Source organism: Macaca fascicularis, chromosome 1 (genome assembly GCF_037993035.2).
Source record: "Macaca fascicularis isolate 582-1 chromosome 1, T2T-MFA8v1.1".
Taxonomy (NCBI): domain Eukaryota; kingdom Metazoa; phylum Chordata; class Mammalia; order Primates; family Cercopithecidae; genus Macaca; species Macaca fascicularis.
In genome coordinates, this window is record NC_088375.1 from 30,433,267 (window position 1) to 30,458,468 (window position 25,202).

Genomic DNA, 25,202 nt, shown 5'->3' on the forward strand with positions numbered 1-25,202 from the left:
CTATTTTTTTTAATCTGTTTTCAGGCCCATTCCCGATAACGATGTCCCTACTTCGGTCCTTGTCCTCTCCTTGGAGCATCACAATCTGTAGTTTCTTTTCTCCTGACTGGCTTCCCTTAAATCTGGTCTCTACAATGTACGGAGCATGCTTTTTCTAAAAGCAAAACCCAGTCATTTAACCTCCTTGCGTAAACATTTTTAATGGTTCCTCATCATTTACAGATTAGAGTACAAAGTTCTTAATACAGTTTACAAAACCCCAAATGCCTGGCTTAGCCTCTCCCGTCACTTCCCATCTCATCTCTCACCAGTTCTTGTTTCACAATGTTATAGTCTGATGCTACCAGGCTTCTAGTTCCTCACCTCCTTCCCACTGTTTATGTCTCTGCATTCATTTATTTTGTTCCCTTTGTCTCATATTTCTTTCCCACTTTTGTCTTGGTAGCTCTCACTCATCTTTAACATTCTTACCACATGATGTCTCAACTAGGAATCATTCCTTGACTCCTCAGCTAGACTAAATGCCCATCCCTCTCATTCTCACAGCACTGTTTGTCTCCATCTTAGAACTTGATAGCTTTTAATGCAATTGCATGTTTATATATTTTACACCCTCCAAAAGGCAAGAGTTCCTTGAAAAGAGAGATCACATCTATCTGTTTTTCTTGTCCCCAGTTCCTAGTCTGGGGCTTAGTGCATAATGAGTATTCAATAATTTTTTGTTGAATAGAATTTAATATTTTTGAGGCTTAGAGTCCCTGAGGGTGCTCTATGAAGTCTACTCCAGTTCTAAGAAAACTAAACTGTGGTTTTAGCTGGGGCCAGCTTTCTGGAAAAGACTTGACTTGTGCCCTGAAGAGTTAGTTTGTTTGAGTTTGGACTAATAGAGGGAAGTGAGGGGTATAATCAAAGTTGGATGAGCAAAGGCACGGAGGCTTGTGTGGAGGATAGTGCAGAAACAATGTTAAACAAACGTGTTTCTGAAGTGGAAGAGTGAAATATGAGTTGGGATAGGGAGAATCCCGCTTATGAGAAATCTCCACTGAGGGACTGGCAAATTGGGGGCTTGTTTCCATAAGCAGAAGGAAGCACTCAAAATTCTTGAACAGAGGAATGACATTTTCAGAGCCATGCTGCAGGAAGAGTAATTCAGCACAGGGTACACAATGAATTGAAGTGAGAAACAGGTGGGAGTCAGTGAGTCCAGTAAAAGGTGATGGCAGTTAATTAAACAGGTGCCACATGATGAGGCCTTAGACAAGCATGGCAGCTGCGTGAAAAAAGGAGTTAATTTTTAAGCCACTGGAGGAAAAATTAACAGAGACTGATTGCATGTGGTAATAACAGAGAGAGAAGAGTCATGACATTTTAGATAAAGCAGCAGAAAGTTAGGGATACAATTTGTAGAGAGAGAAATTATAAAGGGCAGGATGGAATGTGGGACAGCAGCTGAATTTGGTTGGAAATCTTTGCATTTGAGATGATAAAACTTCACAATATTTAATATTTAGTAGGTATGCACAAGGGGTGCTATACACATTGGAGTGGTAGATGAATGAATGAAATCTTAAAAGGATCTGTCAGTAAAATGAAACCATAGTACCAGTTTATAGAGGGGTCTGAGTTAAGGATAGTGACATAGATTTAGGAAGTATCAGCTCAGAGTTTTGAAAACTGCTGAAGTGCATTCACCTCTGAAGGAAGAGATAGCAGTGAAATAAGACACAGTGGTACTTCTATCTTTCAGGCAAACAGAAGAGGCATTGAAAGCCAATGAGGGTGTAAGGTCAGCTAGGTACAGATTTGTTGCTATAAACCTAAATAGACTATAACTCAGTTGCTTGCTGTCTTAGCCCATTTCATGTTGCTATTACAGACCATCACAGACTGAGTAACTTGAAAAGAAATTTTGTTTTTCATATCATTCATTGTTATTTTTATTGTAAAAATGCCTATTACAAAACAAATTCAGAAAATATGGCAGAATAGATTTTTTTATTATTATACTTTAAGTTCTGGGATACATGTGTAGAACGTGCAGGTTTGTTACATAGGTATACACATGCCATGATGGTTTGCTGCACCCATCAATCCGTCATCTACATTAGGTATTTCTCCTAAAGCTCTCCCTCCCCAGCCCGCACTCCCCAACAGGCCCCAGTGTGTGATGTTCCCCTCCCTGTGTCCATGTGTTCTCATTAACTCCCACTTACAAGTGAGAACATGTGGTGTTTAGTTTTCTGTTCCTGTGTTAGTTTGCTGAGAATGATGGTTTCCAACTTCATCTATGTCCCTGCAAAGGACATGAACTCATCCCTTTTTATGGCTGCATAGTATTACATGGTGTATATGTGCCACATTTTCTTTATCCAGCCTATAATTGGTGGGCATTTGGGTTGGTTCCAAGTCTTTGCTATTGTGAATAGTGCCACAATAAACATACGTGTGCATGTGTCTTTATAGTAGAATGATTTATAATCCTTTGAGTATATACTCAGTAATGGGATTGCTGGGTCAAATGGTATTTCTTGTTCTAGGTCCTTGAGGAATCGCCACACTATCTTCCACAGTGGTTGAACTAATTTACACTCCCACCAACAGTGTAAAAGCATTCCTACTTCTTCACATCCTCCCAGCATCTGTTGTTTCCTGACTTTTTAATGATCGCCATTCTAACTGGCGTGAGATGGTATCTCATTGTGGTTTTGATTTTCATTTCCCTAATGACTAGTGATAATGAGCTTTTCTTCATACGTTTGTTGGCTGCATAAATGTCTTCTTTTGAGAAGTGTTTGTTCATATCTTTCTGCCACTTTTTGATGGGTTTGTTTGTTTTTTCTTGTAAATTTGTTTAAGTTCCTTGTGGATTCTGGATATTAGCCCTTTATCAGATGGATAGATTGCAAACATGTTCTCCCATTCTGTAGGTTGCCTGTTTGAGAAGAAATTTCTTTGTCACATGGTTCTGGAGGCTGGGAAGTACAAGAACATGGTGCTCGCATCTTTCAAGGGCCTTCATGTCGTGTCATTTAATGGTGGAAGGCAGAAGGACAAGTGAGGTCAAAGCAAGAAAGAGCAAGAGGGGGCCAAATGCGCTTTTATAATAACCTATTCTCATTCACTCATGAGATAATGACATTAATCTATTCATAAATGTGGAATATTCATGGCCTAATCAGCTTTTAAGGGTTCCACATTTTAATATCATCACAAGAGCAATTGAATTTCAACATGCATTTTGGAGGAGACATTCAAATGATAGCACTTGCCTCTTAAATAGAATAGAACTATTTAAAACAATTAAAAAGAAAATTTCTAATCATGAAAAATGTTTTAACATAGATGGTATATAAATAGCCAGAATATACGAATGTTTCTTTAGGCCAATAAGATAAAAATGATTATTCCAATGGAAAACTTGGTGGGGGCACAAGCAGGAAATTTCTAAAACAAATATTAAAGTCTAAGAAATATGCAGAAAGCTATTCAATTTCACTGGAAATAAAAGAGAAATTAAAATAATAAAGTTTTGTTGCTTAGCAAATTGGAAAATTTTTAATTAAAAAAACACTACTCATCCTTAACAATGGTATGGGAAACAGGTACTTGGTAGAAAAGTAAACTTATGTGACAATTTGTTAAATTCTGGACAACAATTTGGTGATTCAGTGATTTGGTTCAGCAAGTCCTTGAAAATTATCTTAAAGCAATAATTGCTTGGCACCAATATTTAGATATAAAGATGCCTATTTCTGCTTTACATTTTAGTTATATAAGTCATAACATAAACGCTCTCTAGCTGATAGTAGTAGTTATTAATAAAATTATTATATTCATTGAATTGTATTTAACTTTTATCCTAAATGTCATGCATTACAGTTGTCATAACTGTAGCATATTTCTTATGCTACTATACATTGATTCTTTTCATTAATCAATACTTTTATTGATTAATCTATGCCATTTAGCTCTCCTCTTTTACAATTGTGCTTGCCTTCCTTCAAAATTCCTGGCCAGCATCACTGTTGTTGAATTTCATTTTGATGTGGTAGACTCTCTGGTCTCCCCTCAGTGTTTCATGAATATCTCTTACAGTTCCTTATAGTGTCTTGCACCTCAATTGATTGCTCATGAATAGATCATTTTATGCTTCTTTAAACTCTTAAACTCTTGAAAAAAGTAAACATGGTTCAAAAAATTAATAAAATAGTAAATAAACTGTCAGAAGTACACTCAAGTTTTGTAAACTTTTAGTGCTCCATATTAAGTTAAAAATAGGTGACTTGTTTAATTTTACATGTTTTGGAAATTCTAAATCTACTTTTAAAAAATATTAAGTTAATAGACACTTATACAATTTTTATAAACAGTAAATGAACTCATCAACTGCCATGGTCAACATTTATAAATAAATTAGTTAACACCAGATGTTAGCATTTTCATTTGTTGGGTGATCATATGCAAATAACTTCCTTCTGACCCTCAGAAAGTAGTCCTAAGAGTCTTCTAGAGAGTGATAGCTAGCTAGCTAGCTAGCTAGAAACTATTTGAAAATAATGGGGGAATTGATTACATACATTTTAAATGCATAATAAAATAAATCCTGTTACTTTTCTAACAAACACAGAATGAACTAAGTCACTGCATATATTAGTTTTTGCCTTTTTGATAACACTTTTGTTTCTTTGATATTGACAAGAAGCAGAAGGGACATAGAAGCATACCAAGTGTTCAGGTTTAGTTTAAGTTGATATGAAGTCTCACATTGCTTCTCATTTTTATGGAAATTGATTTTTCTCCCTAGGGCAATGACATGTATTAATATTTAGCATAAAAAGCACTGAAAAACACAGCTTTATTATTTTCTGCTGGAAAGCAGTGGAAACATGTAGTCTTTTATAAATCTTATTGGAAGTGAGCCACTGTAACTTAAGGAAATGTGTTGTATTTCACAGGTGTGCTGGGGTAGACAAAGGATTGCAAACCACTTATCCAGGGTTGAAAAATCCTTGAGTTCTGTGCAGCTGCTGCCACTTCCTGTGTTGATTCCAAGAGAAATATAGAGATCCTGGTAATGCAAAGCATGTTGTATATTTCTATAAAACTTTTGGTATAAACCCCAGTAGAGTTATTTGTTGAGTTAATTGGGCTCCTCTTTACCTAAGCCTCAAGCAAAGTGAACTCTGCCCCCTGTCTTTTTTCTAGCCCCCTTTGGCATTGGCATCTGAATAATTTCATTCTCAAGACCAGAGGAAGAAGTCTGAGGAGGTACAAGTTAGAGAATGACTTCTTAGGATCCAGCACATCTGTGGTTTAACCTGCAAACCCCAAGGGAGCATCCTCAGCCACATAGGAGAAAATGTCACCTACTTAGGCTTGAGGCTTTAATGCCTTGGTCATATCAAAAGTTCTAGTTCCTGGCACCTTAGATCTGCTTGTGTTTTTGAACTTAATCTAAAAATGATGGGTGGGGGAAATCGGAAGAGGCCAATGTGTAACAATTGTTGAGAGACAAGATGAAGGCCACGTAGCATGGTGATCAAGAGAGCACTCTCTGCTGTGGTACTGAACTGCCTGGGTTAAAATCCTGTTTCTGTCACTTCATAACTTAGTCAAGTTACTTAATGACTTTATGCCTCTGTTTTCTCAAGTAGACTTGTTTGTCCTAACCACACTCAATCAGATTTTGAGCATAGATAGCCATTCTAGAATGTTTTGGTCTGATTGGTCAGTCTCTCCATTTAGAAAAGCTACATGATATGGGCAGTTAAATTATAATCAGAAAGTTACATGGAACACATAAAATCTGTTTATAAGTAGATTACATGGGATGCCAAACTTGATGGTCAAATGCCCTCATCATCTCTTAAAATAAATATACAGATTTGTAGATCAGAGGGTCATCTTTGCTAAATAGTGAAGAAGACACAAGGAAAATGTTGCTTTTTGGGTTATGCTTGTCTAGATTCTAAGCAGTCTGTTTCTCTTCCATTAACAGCTTCTACTTTCAGATAGAATAAACTTTACTTTTATTCAGGCTTATTAGTTGCAACTGCACTCTACTCTTGTTTTCCCTGAGTCTACATGCTATTTTCTTGATTCAATTTAGAGGTCCCCAAATTTCAGTCACGCAATTACAGATACTCTTCTAGAGCAATGCTACTCAAATTTTAATGTGTACAGAAACTACCTGGATATTTTGTTGAAATTCAGAATCTGACTTAGTAGGTCTGGGGTGGGGCCTGAGATTCCATATTTCTAAGCTCCAAGTGATGTTGATGCTCCTGGCCCATGGATTCACTGTTAGCAGCAAGTTTGTAAATTATCTGTGTGGATTCTAATGACATCCATTGCCTATAAACTTTTCCTGATTTTACATTTGGAGAAAAATATAATCTCTAAGTTCTTGGAGTCCATATGGAAAATGCAAGTGGAAAGGGAAGTGGAAAGAGGGAGGGCGTAATTTACCATTCTACACAGGAAACTCACTTCTCTGTGTACTAATATCAAATGACTTACCTGATCATCTCATATGGCTATTAGGATGTTTGTGGGTGCTTTATAAGTGTGAAGAGATGCACAGAGTGACTGGCTATGCACCTCTTAATAAATGCTGCTGATTCCTGGCTATGTAGATTGTCCATGTGAGAAGAAACTGGAAGCAAAACGATGACTATAATTTAGAGCATCTGTACTTGTCTTTTGATATGGGCTTCCTTCGAAGTCACTACTGTTTTCTGCCTGTAATGTCTAGGACAGAGTGCCACTCCCAATGAGTAAGTTTTTATCCTTGGTTTTAGCTTCTCTGAAGGTTGACTCCCTGTCTCTGAACAAACTGCCAAAGTGTAGTTTTTTAACACCAAAATTTCTGTTTTAAGTCAGAATGTCTCAAACATGTCTTCTATATTTGGTGAAAAATCTGTTTTTCTTTTTCTACCTGATGGGGTAATAGAGAAACAGGTTTGCTTTATTTACATATAGTATTTTTAGGGATTGTTGTTGAATAACAATTATAATAATAATTACCATGTTTTGAGTTCCTACATTGTACTATGAACTGTTACGTACTTTATATACATTTGGTTTTTTTTTTTCCTAATCACTAGAATAACCTTGAAAGTAAGGATTTTGTATTGCTCGGGACATGTTCAACTAAGTTGCAGAAACAAAGAACTGCTAAAATTTCAGTGTTTTAGCAAAACAAATGTTGATCACCCTGTCATACAAGTCCAATGCTGGTCAGCAAAGATTCTTCATCTTACGAAACCATTATCTTAATTTGGTTCTGGGTCTTAATTTATAAAGATGACTGAGTGATAACATGGAATGGTCAATGCCATTGGAAGAAAAGCGTATAGTTCCCCAGGTCCTCTGGAAATGGGAAGTACAGGGCACCACATAGGACCACGTGGGGAAGCACAGAGTCAGTCAGGAGGCAGAAGCAGGCACGAGGGGAAGGTCTGGCCCAGAGGCTTCCTCATGTTTTCTCATGGAAAGGCAAGGCAGGGCAGGCGAAGCATCTTAGGATTGGATAGTTGGAATAATGTTGGGGCGCGCTGGGCTACTAGAGGTGGGTTCTGGGCCCTAGTTTTCTGGCACCCAGCCCTGGGTGATTTAGGGCAGGGAAAATTGTGGCTCGGTATGTAAGAGTTAGATAAAGAGAGCAGTAGGAGGTATGGACTCAGGATTGTTTTGTTTGTGATTTGATTTTTTTGTGCTGGTAAAAGCTGGATCGCAGGGGAGATGTAAACAGCTTTGGCCATTAGTTGGCCTGTGATTGATGGATGTCACACAGAAAAATAAAAAATCTAAGAAAATACAGAAAACATCTCAACACATGGCCTCTGAGCTTACCGTAGCAGAAGGAGAGAGAGTTGGAGCTCCCAATGGGGGTATTTTAGGAATTAAATCTCCTTCTTCATAGCCCAGTTCTCCTGGCTCCAAGCTCACTGCAAGGAAGGCTGAGAAATGTTGTCGTTTTGCTGTCCAGGAAAAGGAAAATAAGATGGGATTTGGTGAACACATCTATGTTGTCTCTGCCACACTATAATTACCTCCAACTTGTAAAAGAGTAAACTGTGGTTCTGATTCATTGTGACTTAGCCAAAGTATTCATTTTTCAAATGGCAGAGCCAGGGCTTGAATCCAGGCATTCCAAAGTGATCTTCTTTCCCTGTGTCACACAGGACCTTTGAATTGAATATAATAATCCTGATTACGATAGATAAAATAGGCCGACATCGTATTTTATAGATTCCTAATTGAGAAGGAACTCTGGATTATTATTAGTGTGAAGGCCATTAGATAGTTGAGCTAAGACCTTAGGATCCAGTGTGTTCGGATTAAGGTCTGACATTCAGAGCATTGAATACAAAGTGAAGTGTCTGACTTTTCAGTTACATTATCAAAAGTTGAAGATCAACAGCCAGGGAGATTAAAACAGCTGGGTAAATAACAGTTAACAAAGTTTTAAAATTTTTCTCGGAAGAGAGGTATAAAGAGCACAGTCTTATCCCTAGCAGGTACTTTTTGGTGGTAAGAGTCTGAGCCACCATCCTCAGGGTCACCACCTCACATTCTTGCCAGTGCTACCTTGATAAGATAATGGGGAGTCACCTTCAACTGAGCTGATGGTAAGATCAGGGAAGGTACAGTCCAACACAAGTGGTGCAGAAAGTCCCCAGTTTTTACCACAGTGAGTTCCTGGAAGCTATGTCATAAAGCAGACCATTATGAAGTGGGTCGTATTTTGCCAAATAAATAATGCCACACATTGGGTGAGGGATGTGCTACTGATCAAAAACTAATTCTCAATTAAGTCAAACATATGAGCAGATGATTTTTGAAAATAAGAGTATATAAACTATACAATTCTATTATAACTTTAAAACAGTAATGCCAGCCTTTAGATTGTATTAAATGGACACAAACATAGAGTTCACATTGAATTTGAATAGAATTTCAATAGAGTGTGTCTATAATACATACATCTCTACTGTTCTTTAAATGTGACTGCTATTAATAATTTTATTTGCAACTTTAGAATATAAAGTTTTGTTGATTTTATCCAGATGGCTCATATCTCTTTAAGAAAATATAGTCTTTCTCTTGTCTTCTTCTGCCTGAGGAGGTCTGAGGTGAAATAAATATATATATATATATTCAAATATATATATATTCATAGCTCTGTGACATTCCTAATATTAAGTATGCATTTTCGGAATCATTCTATGGATTTATTGAGTAGAGAGAGAGGTATACTTGGAAAATGTGCACCTGTCCACAATAGGGTCATCTATCTACAGCAAGGATTTTCTACAATAGAGAAATGGCAAGGATTGACTCTGGGCTTAAACCAGTTCAAAAAAAATGAATAAATTCCTCCCTTAGGCTTGGCATCAATATACATGAGATGGATCTTGTTTCAATTATTGGGTCTAACTTCCTTCATAATTCATAGAAAATATTTCATTAACTCAAATATTTCTACATTAAAACCATCTGCTAGTAATTCAGCAATTCCACTCCTAGCTATATACATAAGAGAAATGAAAGTTGTATTCTCCAAAAAATCTGTTAGCATTACTCATAACAGCCAAAAAGTGTAAGCAACCCAAATGTCCATCAAAGATAAATGAATAAATAAACCGTACTATATCCATATAATGGAATATTATTTGGCCATAAGAATAAATGAAGTACTGATACATGTTCAACACAAATGGGCCTTTAGAAACATCATGCCAGCTGAAGGAAACCAGTCACAAAGGACTAAATATTGTGTGGTTCTATTTATATGAAAAGTCCAGAACAGGCAAATCTATAGGGACAGAAAGTAAGTGAGTGGTTGTGAGTGGCTGGGACATAGGGTGGGTGGAGGTTGAAATTAAGGCTATGAGATATGGGATTTCCTTTTGAGGTGACAAAAATGCTCTAAAATGTATTGGAATGATGGTGGCACAAGTTGGTGAGCCACTGAATCGTACGCTTTGAATAACTGAATGTATGGTATGGGAATTATATGTCAATAGAGCTGTTAAAACAACAACGGTTCCATCCGCTAGACAGCTCACCACCTCAAGAAGCAGTGAAAAACTCCTTTTCACATCATATGTCCTGATTTGGGGACCAAAAATGTGGAATTTTTAACAGCATTCCTGATATTCGGGTGTGAAGGAAGGAAAACATATAAATGACATAACTTCAGCTCATACAGAGTTTAAAATATTGTTGAAGTGGTGAGAATTACATCAAGGAACACTTGGAGAACACACTCCCACTTGCTATCGTCCTTATGACTTTTTTTGGCTCTGGTTGTTAGGTCAGAGTATTATTTTTTTTTGGTCCAAAGTGATGCATTTTTGATATATTCATTCCATAGATGCCTATAAGCACCTGCTGCATTTCAGATACCATGCTTATAAAGGAGGACTGCTGTTTCATCTTCTGTCTCTCCTCAAAATGTCATGGTCCAGGGCAATAATGGAATAAACGCCAAGGCTACCTCTTCCAGAAGTATCATGGATGCTGGAAAGGGCTCTGTGATGAGACTCAGGAGGCCTGACTAGTTTGGGCCTGACTACCCATTGCCTCTGTTTTCTTGGGCAAGTCATTTATCTCTGAATCATAGTTTACTTTCTTTGTAAAATGAGAGGGCCGGTTTCTCTCATGTTCTTTCCAACTCTATATACTATTAGGTTGCATAAGATGCTGATATTGGTCATTTTAGAAAGCATTTTCCCCTTTCTGTTGCTTTTAAGGACAGAAAATGAATGCATCTAAAAAGAGAAACTCTTTCTATAATTTGTTACACAAATAATGTGCATTTGCCATGATGATCTGAAACCCCAAGGTTTTATGGTAAGCAGTTATTACCTTACCTCCTACTTGAATATGTGTGAGTAAATTGCATGCAGATTTGAATAGTGCTGCTGGGAAGGCAATTTCTTTCTCCTCCCAGATAGTATTAGGATAGTGTCCTTTGCCTATTGTGCTACATTTATTTATAATTTTAGGAAGAGGAAAATTAATAATGAAACTTGAATAATTACCCATCAAATGTTACCGGTTTCCACATACCCCATTATTGAAGACTCATTTATTTATCTCTTGCCATCTGTTGGCATTTGATCAAAAACCAAAAGATGCAAAAATGAGTCATGGCTTACTCTCTCTCAGTACCCTTTACCTTTATGGCTGTGAGTGAGAGAGAAGGTGTGTCATACCCAAACCCACTGATAGCCAGTAACAGAGGAAATGAAGGGAACTCTTCAAAGCCCAAAGCAAGAATGTGCATTTGTTGTGGTAACTACCTTGGAAAATGAAAGTTTGATGTTGTTTTCCTGTGATAACTATTTTGATTCTCCAGCTATACTCTTAAAAGGGGAGGAAAAGCAGGGAACAGAGGGCATTTTTATAGGACATATTATATTCCCTGAGATAATAAAATGTCTACATATTCCACATGCTCTTGGGAACATTGACTTCTGGTGCCACTGGACAAAGATACCTCTGTGTGTCTTTGAATGTACCTGCTACAAAGGGGGAATCAGGCAGCCTTTCCTACTGTAAGGGTGGCTGCATTCAACCAAGAACAGACAAGACTTCTCTGCTGGAACTAGGACAAGGTAGCTGTTGTAGGTGGGGGAACCCATCCCACAGCAAATGTGAATAGTAGCACAAAAGCATTTTTAAAACTTTGAATCAGATACCCAAATTTTGGAGGAAGCCTAGAAGTCATCTACTGTAATCCCCTGTTTTACAGGCAAAGAGACACAGGAAGGTGAAGTGACTTCTTCAGGGTCCCACAGCCACTCGTAGAGATCAGCACCTTGATCTCTTGAAGCTAAATTTCATGTTTCTTACAGGGGGTTATTTAGAATAGATCAGATAATAGTTTCATATATATATATATATATATAGAGAGAGAGAGAGAGAGAGAGAGGGAGAGAGAGGATGTTTTTTAATTTTCACATGTAGAGTAAGAAACTGGGTTGTTATCCTCAATTTTTCCTTCTACAACGGTGAGCACTATTGTACATAAGCATATTGTACATGATTGTTACTCAATATTTATCTCCTGGTTTACTCTGTAAAACAGTTATGAAAGGAATTAACTACCGTCACTTGACCAGTGTAGAAATTAAGGCAGAGGCTTGTCTGGGCCTACCAATTCTCTGTGCTTTCAGTCGTTTCATCTGAAGACTAGAAATGATAGGATTATTATGGCAGATTAAAGGTGGCCACAAATTCATTGCCTCTTTTCTCATCAAGGAGGGTGTTTAGGTTGGGCCCAATGGCTCATGCCTGTAATCCCAACACTTTGGCAGGCCGAAGCAGGAGGATCACTTGAGCCCAGGAGTTCCAGACCAGTCTGGCCAACATGGTGAAACCCCGTCTTTACTAAAAAAAAAAAAAAAAAAAACAAAAATACAAAAATTAGTTGTACATGGTGGCACACCCCTGTAGTCCCAGCTATTCAGGAGGCAGAGGTAGGAGGATTGCTTGAACCTGAGAGGTGGAGGTTGCAGTGAGCCAAGATTGCACCACTGCACTCCAGCCTGGGTCACAAAGCAAGATGCTGTCCCAAAAAATAACCAAAAAAGTGCTGGTGTTTATTTGGTGTTTATTTCTCCACTCTCCAAATCTGGGCTGGGCTGTGACTGCTTTTACTTATGAAGTAATATAGAAGGGATGGCGTGTTAGCTCTGGACCTAGCCTTTATGACAACTGGCAACTCTTCCTTGGTCTCTTGGAGCCCTGAGCTTCCATGTAAGAAGTCCAGCTACTCTGGAGACACCACATGGAGAGGGAGAGGAGGAAAGGCTCAGTAGAGCCCAGCCTTCAGCCATCACCACTAAGGCTCCTGGAATGGGAATGAGGGCATGTTAGACCTCCCTACCAGTCTGGCTGAAGATCACCAAGTAAATGCTGTGCAAAACAGACAAATGGTCCATCCCAGCTCTGCTCAGACTCCTACATGACATAATTGCGAGCTATAATGAAAATGCCTTTTGTTTCAGTCACTAATATTAGGGATAGTTAATTATGCCGGGACAGATAACCCTAGCAGTTGTTATAAGAAGTAAATGAGTTTATACATAAAAGCATTTAAAACAGGACCTAATGAATAAATATTAGCATTTCCTCCCCTTCTCTCTGTCTCTTTCATTCTCCTTCTCCTCCTCTCCTTCTTCCTCTTCTCCTACTTCTCTGTCTCCTCCTCTTGTTATATATATTCTTTTTTTTTTTTTTTTTTTTTTAGATGGAGTCTTGGTCTGTCACCCAGGCTGGAGTGCAGTGGCGCAATCTCGGCCCACTGCAAGCTCTGCCTCCCAGGTTCACACCATTCTCCTGCCTCAGCCTCTTGAGTAGCTGGGACTACAGGTGCCCGCCACCAGGCCCTGCTAATTTTTTTGTGTGTTTTTAGTAGATACGGGGTTTCACCGTGTTAGCCAGGATGGTCTCGATCTCCTGACCTCGTTATCCACCCACTTCAGCCTCCCAAAAGTGCTGGGATTACAGGTGTAAGCCACTGCGCCTGGCCTATATAGTCTCTTGTGATAGCTTGTAAAATAAGTCAAGAAAATTCTGAAGCACTAGGTCTTCAGAAAATTCTGAAGCTCTAGGTCTCCGATATTCATTTCATGTTTTTGTTCCATGATGCTGTGCCACACAGTCTAGAAAGCATAAATGAGACTGCTGTGTTTCCTGGTTTTCTACTTTGTTTTAAGGCACGTTCAACCTGAGGCAGCTATGAGCCACTTTGGCACATGAGAATTCAATTTTGCATTTTATTTTTACATTTCTACTCTTAATTCATTCATTATTCAGGAAATATTTATTGAGCACCAACTATACACCAGGAACTGTGCTAGCTGCTGAGAAAACAGGAGTGAATAAGACAGACCCCGTCTTCAGGGAGTTTATAGTTTAGTGGGGACAATTTATTAATAAGTGAACAATTAACAATACTTTCGAGAAAAGTGCTACAGAGGAAATGAGTATGATGTGAGAGTGAACACAGGGATGCATTTCAGAGAGGGAGGTCTGTGAAGCTGAGGAGCGTGCCATGGGAGGAGTCTGGGGAATGTTATACCAGGCAGAGGGGAGCAAGTGAGAAGTCCCAGAGGAGGGAAAGATCTGGAAGAAAAAAAGGAGCCAAAGTGTATGGAGCCTAGTGTGAGGTGAGGTGGTGGAGATGGGTAGAAGTCAGGGGATGCAGGGTTTTTGTTCACTGGATCTTGGTAGGAAACTTGGATTTTACTCTAGGTGAGATAGGAGATACTGAAGGAGTTTAAACAACAAGTGGCATATATTTTAGAAAGATCACCCAGGATGACACAGGGAGAATGGATTAACAAAGGGGGAAGGTGGGGAAGCAAGAAGAGCCTTTCGGAAGCCATTTCACAAATCCAAGCAGAAGATGATGGTGGTTTCATCAGAGTGGAGGGAGTGGGTTTGAAAAGAAGTAGAGGGATGTGACTGATGGGAGCCAATGGCGTAGGGATGGAGATGCAGGTTCTGGACTTAGACTCCCTGGGCTCATCCAAGCTCTAACGCTAATTGTGGGATCTTTAGCAACTTACTGAACTTCATTATGCCTCAGTTTGTCTGTCTGTAAGATCAGATAGAGGACATCTACTTATAGGGATATGATGAAGACTAAAGTTAATACTTATAAAGCACTTTTAAAAGTCCATGGCAGAGTAAGCACTCAGTAAGCATTCTCTATTGTTACATTTTGAAGGACTTGCTGATGAACTGAATTTGTGGGATAAGGGAAAAAATGGAGGAAAAGACTATGTCTTCCTTAAAATTCATTCCAAATGTTCCAAGTAGAAGTCATTTTTCTTCTCTGTGGAGCATCTTAGGACTTTTATTTATTTATGTATTTTAATATGACCTCATCTTACCTCACACCCAGCCTTATGTTATAGTATTGTGTGTGCACCTGCATATGTGTGTCTATGTATCTATATCTGACTTTTTGTGAACTTCTTAAGAATTGGGACTGTGTCTGATTCATAGTGTCTAAGACAGAGATTCTCAACTAGGACAGTAGTGGAGAGGGGCAATGAAAATCATGTGTGGTTATGAGTCCCTTAGCAATTACAACCCCCACCCCAGCCCTCCTCTAACCCAGAAGACTCTGAAACAATTGCCAGAGTGAGCCAATATTGGTGATGAGAATGTATTTTACCCCTGAGATGTTTTGTGGCAGGAAAGGTGTCAAGAACCTCAGATTCTAAACAGTTAGTAATACATGTCTATTGAAATGAATTGAGAATAGTTGTGTGCTTTATGCTGTTTCAAAATTGTAGATATATAATATTTTAAATGATAGCAATGTTAACTGTGTCAACACTTGGAAATAATAAAAAATAATGGAATACTGTGTCAAGCAAAAAATTAAGTATGAAATAGTATGTATACAATGACTACAACTTTGTAAAATATTAAAGATCAGAGGACAAAACATAATGAATGTAGTTAGCTTTTTTTTTTTTTTTTTTTTTTTAAGACTGAGCCTTGCCCTGTCACCTAGGCTGGAGGGCAGTGGTGCGTTTTTGGCTAACTGGAACCTCTGCCTCCTGGGTTCAAGCAATTATTATGCCTCAGCCTCCCAAGGAGCTGGGACTACAGGCGCCCACCACCATGCCCAGATAATTTCTTTTTTCTTTTTTTCTTTTTTTTTTTGTACTTTAGTAGAGGCAGGGTTTTACCTTGTTGGTCAGGTTGGTCAAGAACTCCTGAGCTCAGGCGATCTGCCTGCCTTGGCTTCCCAAAGTGCTAGGATTACAAGTGTAATTATCATTTGTTTAAAGTTTTACAGAATGTTTTTCTCACAAAGTTAATTAAATACAAATCCCAGTGTTCTCTTAAGTGGCTTCTACCTGACATCAACCCTCCAGATGCTTCTGGCAAACAGGATTCCTTTAACAAATTTGAGAACTGCTTCAGTGCAGTTTCCCCTCTTGGAAATACACAGAATCCCAAATCTTGTGAGAAGCCAACATTTTTGCTTTGTTTTTCCAAGTTGTCCTCAGATTAGTTTGGCCCCCAAACCCTTTGGGAAGCAAAGGACACTACTACCATTTCCAGAAGTATTGTCTGCAGAATGACCTTGGGAAAATGTGGGCCCAGGGCTTTCCTCACGTCCTCAAGTGCCTACGCCTTGGTGACTCTCACAGGCTGCTCATGTTATCATAGGTTGAGGAATCCCTGTGTTGCATGTGATACTAAAATTCAACTTCCTCTTTGTCTTTTTAATCATTTAAGTGGAGTTTGGTTTTAATATCTGATGATATTTTATCAGGTAGTTCTGTAGACCCTTTTCTGTTCCCAGCCTCTGTCAAATAATTACTCTAAAAATCACACTGGTAAATGCTAGAGGAGATTTGTCATTTAAATGAGCCAACCTGTAATGAATTCACTTATAAAGAGAGAACAGTTTTGACATGTAAATAGCCACTTTCTATTTGTATTGACTTTTAAAATAATTATATAATGAGTATATTGAGTTTTATTAGATACTTTCATGAGAAAATATGTCCTCTAGAAGATGGATTAGGGAGGATGAGAGTGAAGACTGGATATTGGACAGAAGCTCTAGGGAATACCAAGGAAGCCATGGAAATTGCCAGTTCTCTGGAGCTTGTTCAAGTTTTGAAACTATCACAAGCAGTATTATTTGTGATTTTTCACCTTTTATTTGTTTATTTTTTCTTAAAATATATGGTCAAAATGAGAGGACTAAATCATAGGTATAATGAATCCTGTAGCTCTTACACTGCCAGATAGCTCTCCAAAGTGGTTGAACTAATTCATTATTTTATATATAATTATGTTAAATAAATTTATTTTTTAACTAATTCAATAAATATGCAATACTTGTTTTAAACTGTTTTTCTTGTAATTATTACAGAGACTGAACCCTTCCCACATGTTTTGTCACTACATTTACTAATCTACAAACTGCTTGCATCATTTTAATTCTTGTTAAGCTTAGCTATTTTTATGGAAAGTTATTTAATAAACTCAGAAATAGAAATGAAAGCTGAGTACAACCTACTGAGCCTCGTCTTACTTGGACGAAAAAGAGCCAAATCAAGCTTGTTGAATTGGACAGAGGCAGCCTTGCACCAGCCTCAACCCCCACAACTCCCACCCTCTCATCTCTTACTGGAGAAGTTGCATTTAGTCAATGATCATGCCAGTCATGTTCCTTTACTATGTGCTTGGCATACAGTTGGTATTTAGTACATAGTAATGGAGGAAAGAAAGAAGGAAGGAAAGAAGGAAGAGAGAGAAGACGGAGGAAGGAAGGGTAAGAGAGAAGAGAGGAAGGAAGAGAAGAAGAAAGGAAGGGAAGGAGGGAAGGAGGGAGGGAGAGACAGAGGAAGGGGGGGGAAGAGGGAGGGAGAGAGGCCTTGTATTTCCCAGAAATACCCTAATAGTAAACACTATTCTTTAACTCATTTAGCATTTAACAACAAAAAATGTATTGTTCTTAGTTTCAAACTTCCGTATCAAGCCACATAAACTGACTGGTCCCATTTTATGAGGTGTTTATGCTGGAGGTTCTCTAAAATTACATTTAGCTTTAAACTAATGCTATGATCTGAAAGATATACTCCATGTAACACTTCAGTCCAAATTAGGCTAGAGATTTTTTTAAAGTATATAGTCCTGTTTCCTTTCATTTCCCAAGACAAATGTATTATAGGTACCCCAGTCAATTTTCCTCACCCCTTGCACAGATGCTTGCATGCTCACACACCCTAAGCAATAATTCCCACTCTATCGCCTTTGCTCCTGGTGTTTTTCCTCCTAAAAGACCCTCTTCTCCCCTCTGCACTCATCTGCATCCTTCCCGCCCTTCAAATCTTAAATCATATTTGAAGCCCTAGAATCATAAAGCTGTTGCCTGTACTATCATCTTCGCTTTATATTTTTCCTCATTCCTCCTCCAGCTCCCTGATATGAAGACAGTGTGCTCCAGCTGACTGTGCCCTGGGGACTGTGTCCCTGCTCGCTTCTGATGAAACACTCACACCCTGCATAGGTCCCTGGCTGTCCCCACTCAGGGCAATCCCCCTGGCCTGGAGCTGACGTGGCTTTGAACTCCCACGCAGAGCTGCGCTTCTGCCCTACTTCTGGATTTTACTGTAACTTGCTTAGCAGTCGGAGGTGCTGAAGTTGCAGAAAGGCTCTGTGGGTTTGCTTTTGATAGTGTTCAAATTGTTTCCAAAACTGTTGAGCATTTCCTGCCCTTAACAGGCTCCTTGAGCTCAGCTTTTGTCATTGGCTGTCCTCCCTGGGCTCCTTTTCCTTATATTTTATTCCCCATTTTGACTTTCCCCTTTGTTTCTCTTAGGTCATTGATTCCATTGATTCACTGCAATCACCCAAATCTCCTATGCTTTTGTTCCTTTTTTTTTTTTTTTTTTTTTTTTGGTCACTCTCACGTTTTTCTCTCTGGCATGCAGTTACTGGCATTGTCCCTTATTCCTACTACTGAAGTAATAAGTTTCTTAGGGAAAACAGTTTCAAGCAATTTAGCAGAATTTTTTATTTCAGACCGACTTGACTTCAAATCTGACCTCTGACCTTAGTTTAACCTTTGGTGAATTACTTCCACTGTTTTGTCTCAGCTTTATCCTCTCTTACAGAGGCACCATAAATTCCAACTTGCACAAATTGGGAGGATACATGAGATCATTTATAGGCAGTGCTTGATGTCACAGTAAATAGCATTCCTCATCCAATTCTATTTCCTGCCTTCTCATGAAGAAGTGACTCCATTTTGGTGCTGATCGTTAAATTTCCATTATTCATTTATTCAATCAATATCTGGGCATTTATTGTGTAATCGGCACTGAGGTAGCATCGGAGACACAGTGATAAAATGTTTTAGACCAGGGATCCCCAAGGCTCGGCCATGGTCCGGGCACCAGTCTGTAGCCTGTTAGGAACTGGATCACTCAGTAGGAGGTGAGCAGCGGTGAGTATTCCCGCATTACATTCGCATAGGAACACGAACCCTACCATGAACTGTGTGTGTGCGAGAGATCTGGGTTGCGTGTTCCTTATGAGAATCTAACAAAAAGGTTGGGGACCACTGTGTGAGACAGTGTTGCCACTCTCACAAAGCTTATAGCCTAGTGGAAGATTCAGATAAGTCCACTAGCATTTCAATTCCCATTTTTCTCACCCCTTCTGTGAGGAAAAGCTAAGTGAGAGCATGCTTCTGTGTGTCAGCTACTGCGCTTCCTGTCAAAGGCCTGAGAAAATGCCTCTCACCCTCAAGGAGCTTCAGTCTCATAACTGGTTTATGTGTCAGATGGGGTAATAATCCAGTGGAAGAACTGATCATTTCTGCAGAAGACGGGAAAGAGAAGAGAGGATGTTGCAGGAGCTTCACTGAAGAGGTGGGATCTGAAGGGATGGCTGGTGGTGTTCTGGGTGGTAGAGGAGTGATCCAGAATGAGCCACAGACCAGGCAAGTGACAATTTGAAATGATGTGGCTCCCCTTGGAAGTCAGCTGTAAGGCATTTAGTCCTGCTGGTGTGAAAGCAGCAAGGGGAGAAATGAATGGTAAGGAATGTGCTGGATAGTCTTGAGAGGCCTTGGATGCCATGGCTGGGAGTCTGATTGCTTTCTGAAAGTGCAGGAGAACCACTGAAGTACATACAGAAATGTGAGGAATCTAACTCCTCTAACTCTGTGAAGAAGGGGAGGAGAGGGAAGACACAGTGGGCAGGGGGCTTATCAACGAGGATGCCATCTCCCTTTAACAAAAGAGGAAACTGTGGTGTAAAGAGGCCGAGTAACATGTACAAGGTCATAAAGCATCTTTAAGGGGTAGAGCTGAGATTCAGATCTATGTCATCTGACTCTAGAGTCTGTATTCTAGCAATACTTGATTAAGTGAAAATGCAATAGTGAAGATCATGTAAACCAGACATCTTAAACATTAGCATCATCGGTATCCCCCAGGGCTTGTTAAAGCACAGATTTCCGATTCCCACCCACAGACTCTTTCTCAGTAGAGCCTGAGAATCTGCATCTCTGAGTTCCCAGGTGATGCAGATGCTGAAATCATAGGAAAAACATCACGCAAGACTAGAATTTAACAACAGGTGTACTATATTTTTTGAAAAATATTTTTTCTTTCTTCAGTTTCCCATTTTTATTAAAAGAAAAATCATGGTAGGACTGGTTTGCGTTATTATACTTGGTCTGATTATTTATATACAGTGCTGCAAGAATAATTATTTTTCACATAGGCCTTTTATATTGTCTTTGATGGAACTTTGTTCCATAGAAGGAATCCGGGATAAGACTTTTTTAAAGATGAACCCAGACATGGATTTGTTCCATCAAATACTTATGAGTTGGGTGACTTCCTCTCCTCTTGAGGTTCCAAGATAACTTGGGGCTCCTGACCCGTCAGAAAGTGACATTCTATACTTACCACACATCAGAAACCCTGTACAGGGACTGTGTAACAAAATATGAGGCCAGGTTTCCAAGGGCTTTATTGGCTCCATAAGTTGTTTGATTCCTTAAACAAGAGCATACCATTCCAGTCAAAGCCTTGTTAAAATAACCAGGTGTTCCAACTGTGACATGTTACAAAAGAAAACAGATTTTTATTGCACTTATGCAAATAATTATATTGCCCTGAATTAAGAATACTCACAGATAGTTTCCAAATTCTAGAGGGACCAGTCAGAGAGAAACAAACATACTCCAAATTTTGTTCATAGGAGTATACTTTATTTAATTGTTAAAAGCTGTTAGTAGCACAAAAGAAAAGCTTCCTTGACTCTGAAAAGCAAAACAAAGGATCAGCAGCATTTTAAGCAAAAAGTCAAAAAGATCACTTCAGTCTCCTATCAGTTCAGTTCATGCAGTTAATTCCCATCCTGCTTGATATTAATGAATATTTTAGTTCTTCAAGAGTCCTGAATGTTTTTCCTCTATTCCGATGTCATAATCTCCAAAGTTATTAGAAACCTGCATTCAAGAGCACCTTCTAAAGAGGACCAAAACAAGACAACAATTGACAAGGAGATCTGTTACCTCTGTGGCACACAATAATTTACCATAACAGTTATAATTATTACTGAAAATGTACACTAAGACATATCAGAATGATAGGAGTTTCACATGATTTTGGAACACATACCAATAACATATTTATACCAATATAGCCTAAAGAAAACCAAACACCATCTCATTTTTGACAATGCTTTCTGCATGATTTTTACACCAAATAAGCCAAATTTTACTTTTACATTAGTGTACTATTAATGTTAAACCCAATTCTTAATAAATCCTTACAGATATATTTACTCAATTTTAATGTTTGATCATAAAGTAAGATTTTTATAGATCTTTTATAACCCTTTACAATTTTTGTTAAAGAGCAGTTTAGAGCGCTAAGAGAAATCCATTGTGCTTTCATTTTAATGCTCAATTTACAGAAAAACTGGATGATACTACTTTAACTCTAACCAATATGTTTACACAAAGAATTTCCTTTACAATTAACCTTCCACAGCTTGCTTAAACCTTCATCTGTATTTTATTCACTTAAAACAATCTTTTAACCTTTAAAAGGCAAAAATCCACTTTCTCGTGCCTCCTTACAATCTTTTAACCAAAAGTATATTTTACTTTCCTTACACACCTTGCATGTAAACTGTTTCTTCAATAGTCTGAAATACATGTTATACTGTTAACTCTTAGCAACCTTTACTTATGGTGAAAACCTTGGTAATTCTGTGATTTAATTACGTATTAGGTGTGGAGTCTAGGACCCACACAAAAGTGTAGATAAGGTCTTACTTATTCCAGTGTCTAACTCCATGTGTCCCAGGCCTTATCTGGAATTTAATTCTCTAAAATAAATTAACAATTTTTAAGTCAAAGAAGCAGTTTATGATCTAAAGCATTTAGCAAACGTAATATTTTACCTGCATAATTTAGGCCAAATGTTGACACTTTTGAAGATATTTTAATTTTACCAATACTTTTTCAAACTCTTTATTTTTATCACTTTCTTTATATCTCTCTTATTTCCTGATTTCTTTTACCTTGTTTTATATATAACCTTTAAATAAGCTTTGAATTAGACAAAAATTAATTACCCTTTAAAAAGGATACAATCTTTAGAAAGAACATTTTCCTACAATATATTTTTATTGGGAAACACCCAAATAATGACAAGTTTGTTTATGAGCATTTATCCCATTACATTTATCTAATTATTTATTTTAATAATTTACCTAGATTTATGAAAATTGCAAAAGTCAATATTTAAAATTATAAAACCACCATTGCAAAATTATAACTCAGACAGCAAAAATGATCTGACCTAACTGACTCCATCTTGCTTCTAACCTCCAAGCTATTCTTATTCATTAACTTAGTTTATAGTTTAGCACTGAAACAAAGATGATAACAGTCCTTCCTCAGAACAAACTTCCTTCATGTTTGTAGTCTAGCCTGCCTAAGACCACAGGATTAGAAGTTAGGGTATTTTACTAAATAGTTCAAAATGTAGCTATGTTCATTAAACCAATATTAATGTTTTGTTTATTAAAAATTATGCAAGTAAAGATCATTCTGTTCTGGGCTGAGTTATAGTTTTGTAGCCTCTATGCCAAATACCTTATAGTATTTGGAAGAGATAAGTATGAAATTCCTTGATTAATAACTGCAAACAAAAATGTATGCTAGCAACTCTTAAGATATTTTTAATATTACTTTACCAATAATTTTTAAAGCTAGCTTATTTATTAAAGGTTTTACTTAAGTCACAGAAACTTGAAAAAGCATTTGACTAGTCTTTCCTTTTTGTTGTTAAAGTATTTAAGTGCTTTTATTTTTCTTTGAGCCAATTAATCAGAACTTTTATATATTTTCAGTCATGAAACATGGTGTACACAAGACATAAATACACAGACGTATTAGGCATGCCAATAGAAGTACATTTTATAGATTCAGAAGACCTCCTTTTTCCTGTCTTTTAACTGGATCTTTGAGTTCTGGGCAGGTCCTACACTGAATCCTGGGTTTTCAAAGACGGAGAATTATTCTGAGACTAGACCATGTGAGGCTTTTACAATGCACTTATATTTTTTTTTTCCGTAAACAAAGACATTTCTAAGTGTCTAAATTACACTTAATTTTCTTAAAAACCTCACAGTAGCTTTTGTTGTAATAGCTATTAATGAAGAAAACAGAATTCAGTTAACTGAGAAGAAAAAAAAACCCACCTTTTCTCAAAAACACAAGGTCCTAGGAGATAAATGAAAACAAAACCATGAAGGCCTTTTAAATACAAACATGTACACATGCACACATACATATACATATCTTGGATGTTAGCTTTCATTAAGCTGACTTTTCACCAATGAACTCCTAAAAAAAAAAAAAAAAAATCCTTCCTAGAGGCCTCTCAGCAGGAATGTACCCTATAACTCCCACTTTCAAGTTTACATGGTAACAAAAGGAATAAGACAGATACACAAACAAGTGGAGACAAATTTTGAACAACACAAGCGGGAGTGCACTCAGGCAAAACAGACTCAGAACCAACCCAAAACCTGATCTCAATCAAAATGCAAAGCAGGTATATGAGCGAGACTTATTGCTTCCCTTGGCGGTACCAGACAAATGGCTTACCAAGCCCAGATACGAAAACGGTAGGCTCCTGGCGTAGAATCTGGTTAACTCACCCTTTGAGCGCATCTGCTCCTGATCTCTGTTTTTCCCCAGTAGTGAAAAGGACGTGCAGATTTGCGCACAACAGCCCTCTGGAGGGTCCTTGGGGAGACCTCACCCAGCAGCTGCCGGGATCCTCCTGAAGACTGTCTCGTAGCAAGTTGCCAGCTGCTGAATGCAGCACTCTCCTTACTTCCTGGCTTGTGTGCCACATTTTGATCCCAGGCCAAACTGAGGGTCAGGCTGCTATTTCGCGCAGCACAATAACAAGATGCAGATGAACTGGGGAGGAGGAGAGTTTTTATTTCTGTAACTGGTTACAGGGAGAAGACCTGGAAATGATCACCAGACCAACTCAAAATTACAGTTTTCCAAAGCTTGTACAGTTTTCCTAAGCTATTTGTCTGCATATAAGTGTGCATTCATCTAAAGACATAAGTGATTAACTTCTTTTAATCTATAACTAAGGTCTGAGTCCTGAAGACCTTCCTCTGGAGCCTCAGTACATTTACTTCATCTAAATGGATCCGCGTGCTGGGGTGATTGACCTTATCTTGTCTCCTGCTAAATCATGGAGGTTTGAGGAGTTCCTTCAGACCCCCAATAAACTTGTTTGTGGAGGCCTGGGGAGTTTCTTCAGACCCACAGTAAAACTTGTTTAATCCTGAATGGGTCCTGCTAAGAATTCCTTAAGGCCCAGGAAAGGCCTAAGCCAAAATCTTGGTGGGTTTTTGTTACATCCCAGCCTTTGTAGAAGGGCACTGGCTTTCAATATTTAACTTAACCACTCAGTCAGTACTGAAATAGTTGTTAGTGAGACCTGGCCTGCCACAGCATGAATTATGAATTGGTGGAAAGAGATAAATCAGAGAGAACCCAATTCCCTGCCCTTGGAGCAGAAACAAACCGAAGGATTTTCCTTGGTCCTCACTCCTGACAGTTTTATTCTTCATGCATATTTCTTATTTTCAAATTCTGTGCTCTTTTTCCCCTCATTTTCTCTTCTATGTTTCTCTTATGTAATTCCTTGTTTAATTTTTAACTTGGGTTAATTTATATACCCACATTTTTCACCTTTTGAACCTTTTACCTCATTGATAGAATATTTTAAAATCTTAAGCTTTTATATCAGATATATTAATAGATTTAAAAAATTTTTTTATTTTACTTTAACTTCTGGGATGCATGTTCAGAATGTGCAGGTTTGTTACATAGGTATACATGTGTCATGGTGGTTTACTGCACCTATTAGCCCATCATCTAGGTTTTAAGCCCCACATGCATTAGGTATTTGTCCTAATGCTCTCCTTCTCCTTTCCCCCTAATCCCCCACCCCACTGACAGGCCCTAGTGTGTGATGTTCCTCTCTCTGTGTCCATGTGTTCTCATTGTCCAACTCCTACTTATGAGTGAGAACACGTGGTGTTTAGTTTTTTTGTTCCTGTGTTAGTTTGCTGAGAAT

General features: G+C 38.2%; 1 long non-coding RNA gene across 1 annotated transcript; it reads right to left on the reverse strand.

Annotated features, from left to right (window-relative positions):
- Nucleotides 1-1,978: 1,978 nt before the first annotated feature.
- Nucleotides 1,979-23,888, reverse strand: LOC123574685 (uncharacterized). The gene is made up of 3 exons (XR_012423355.1): nt 23,755-23,888; nt 7,855-7,982; nt 1,979-2,932 (listed from the first exon to the last, which is right to left on the reverse strand). It is a non-coding gene; the product is annotated as an uncharacterized lncRNA (long non-coding RNA).
- Between the last annotated feature and the right edge of the window lie 1,314 nt (nt 23,889-25,202).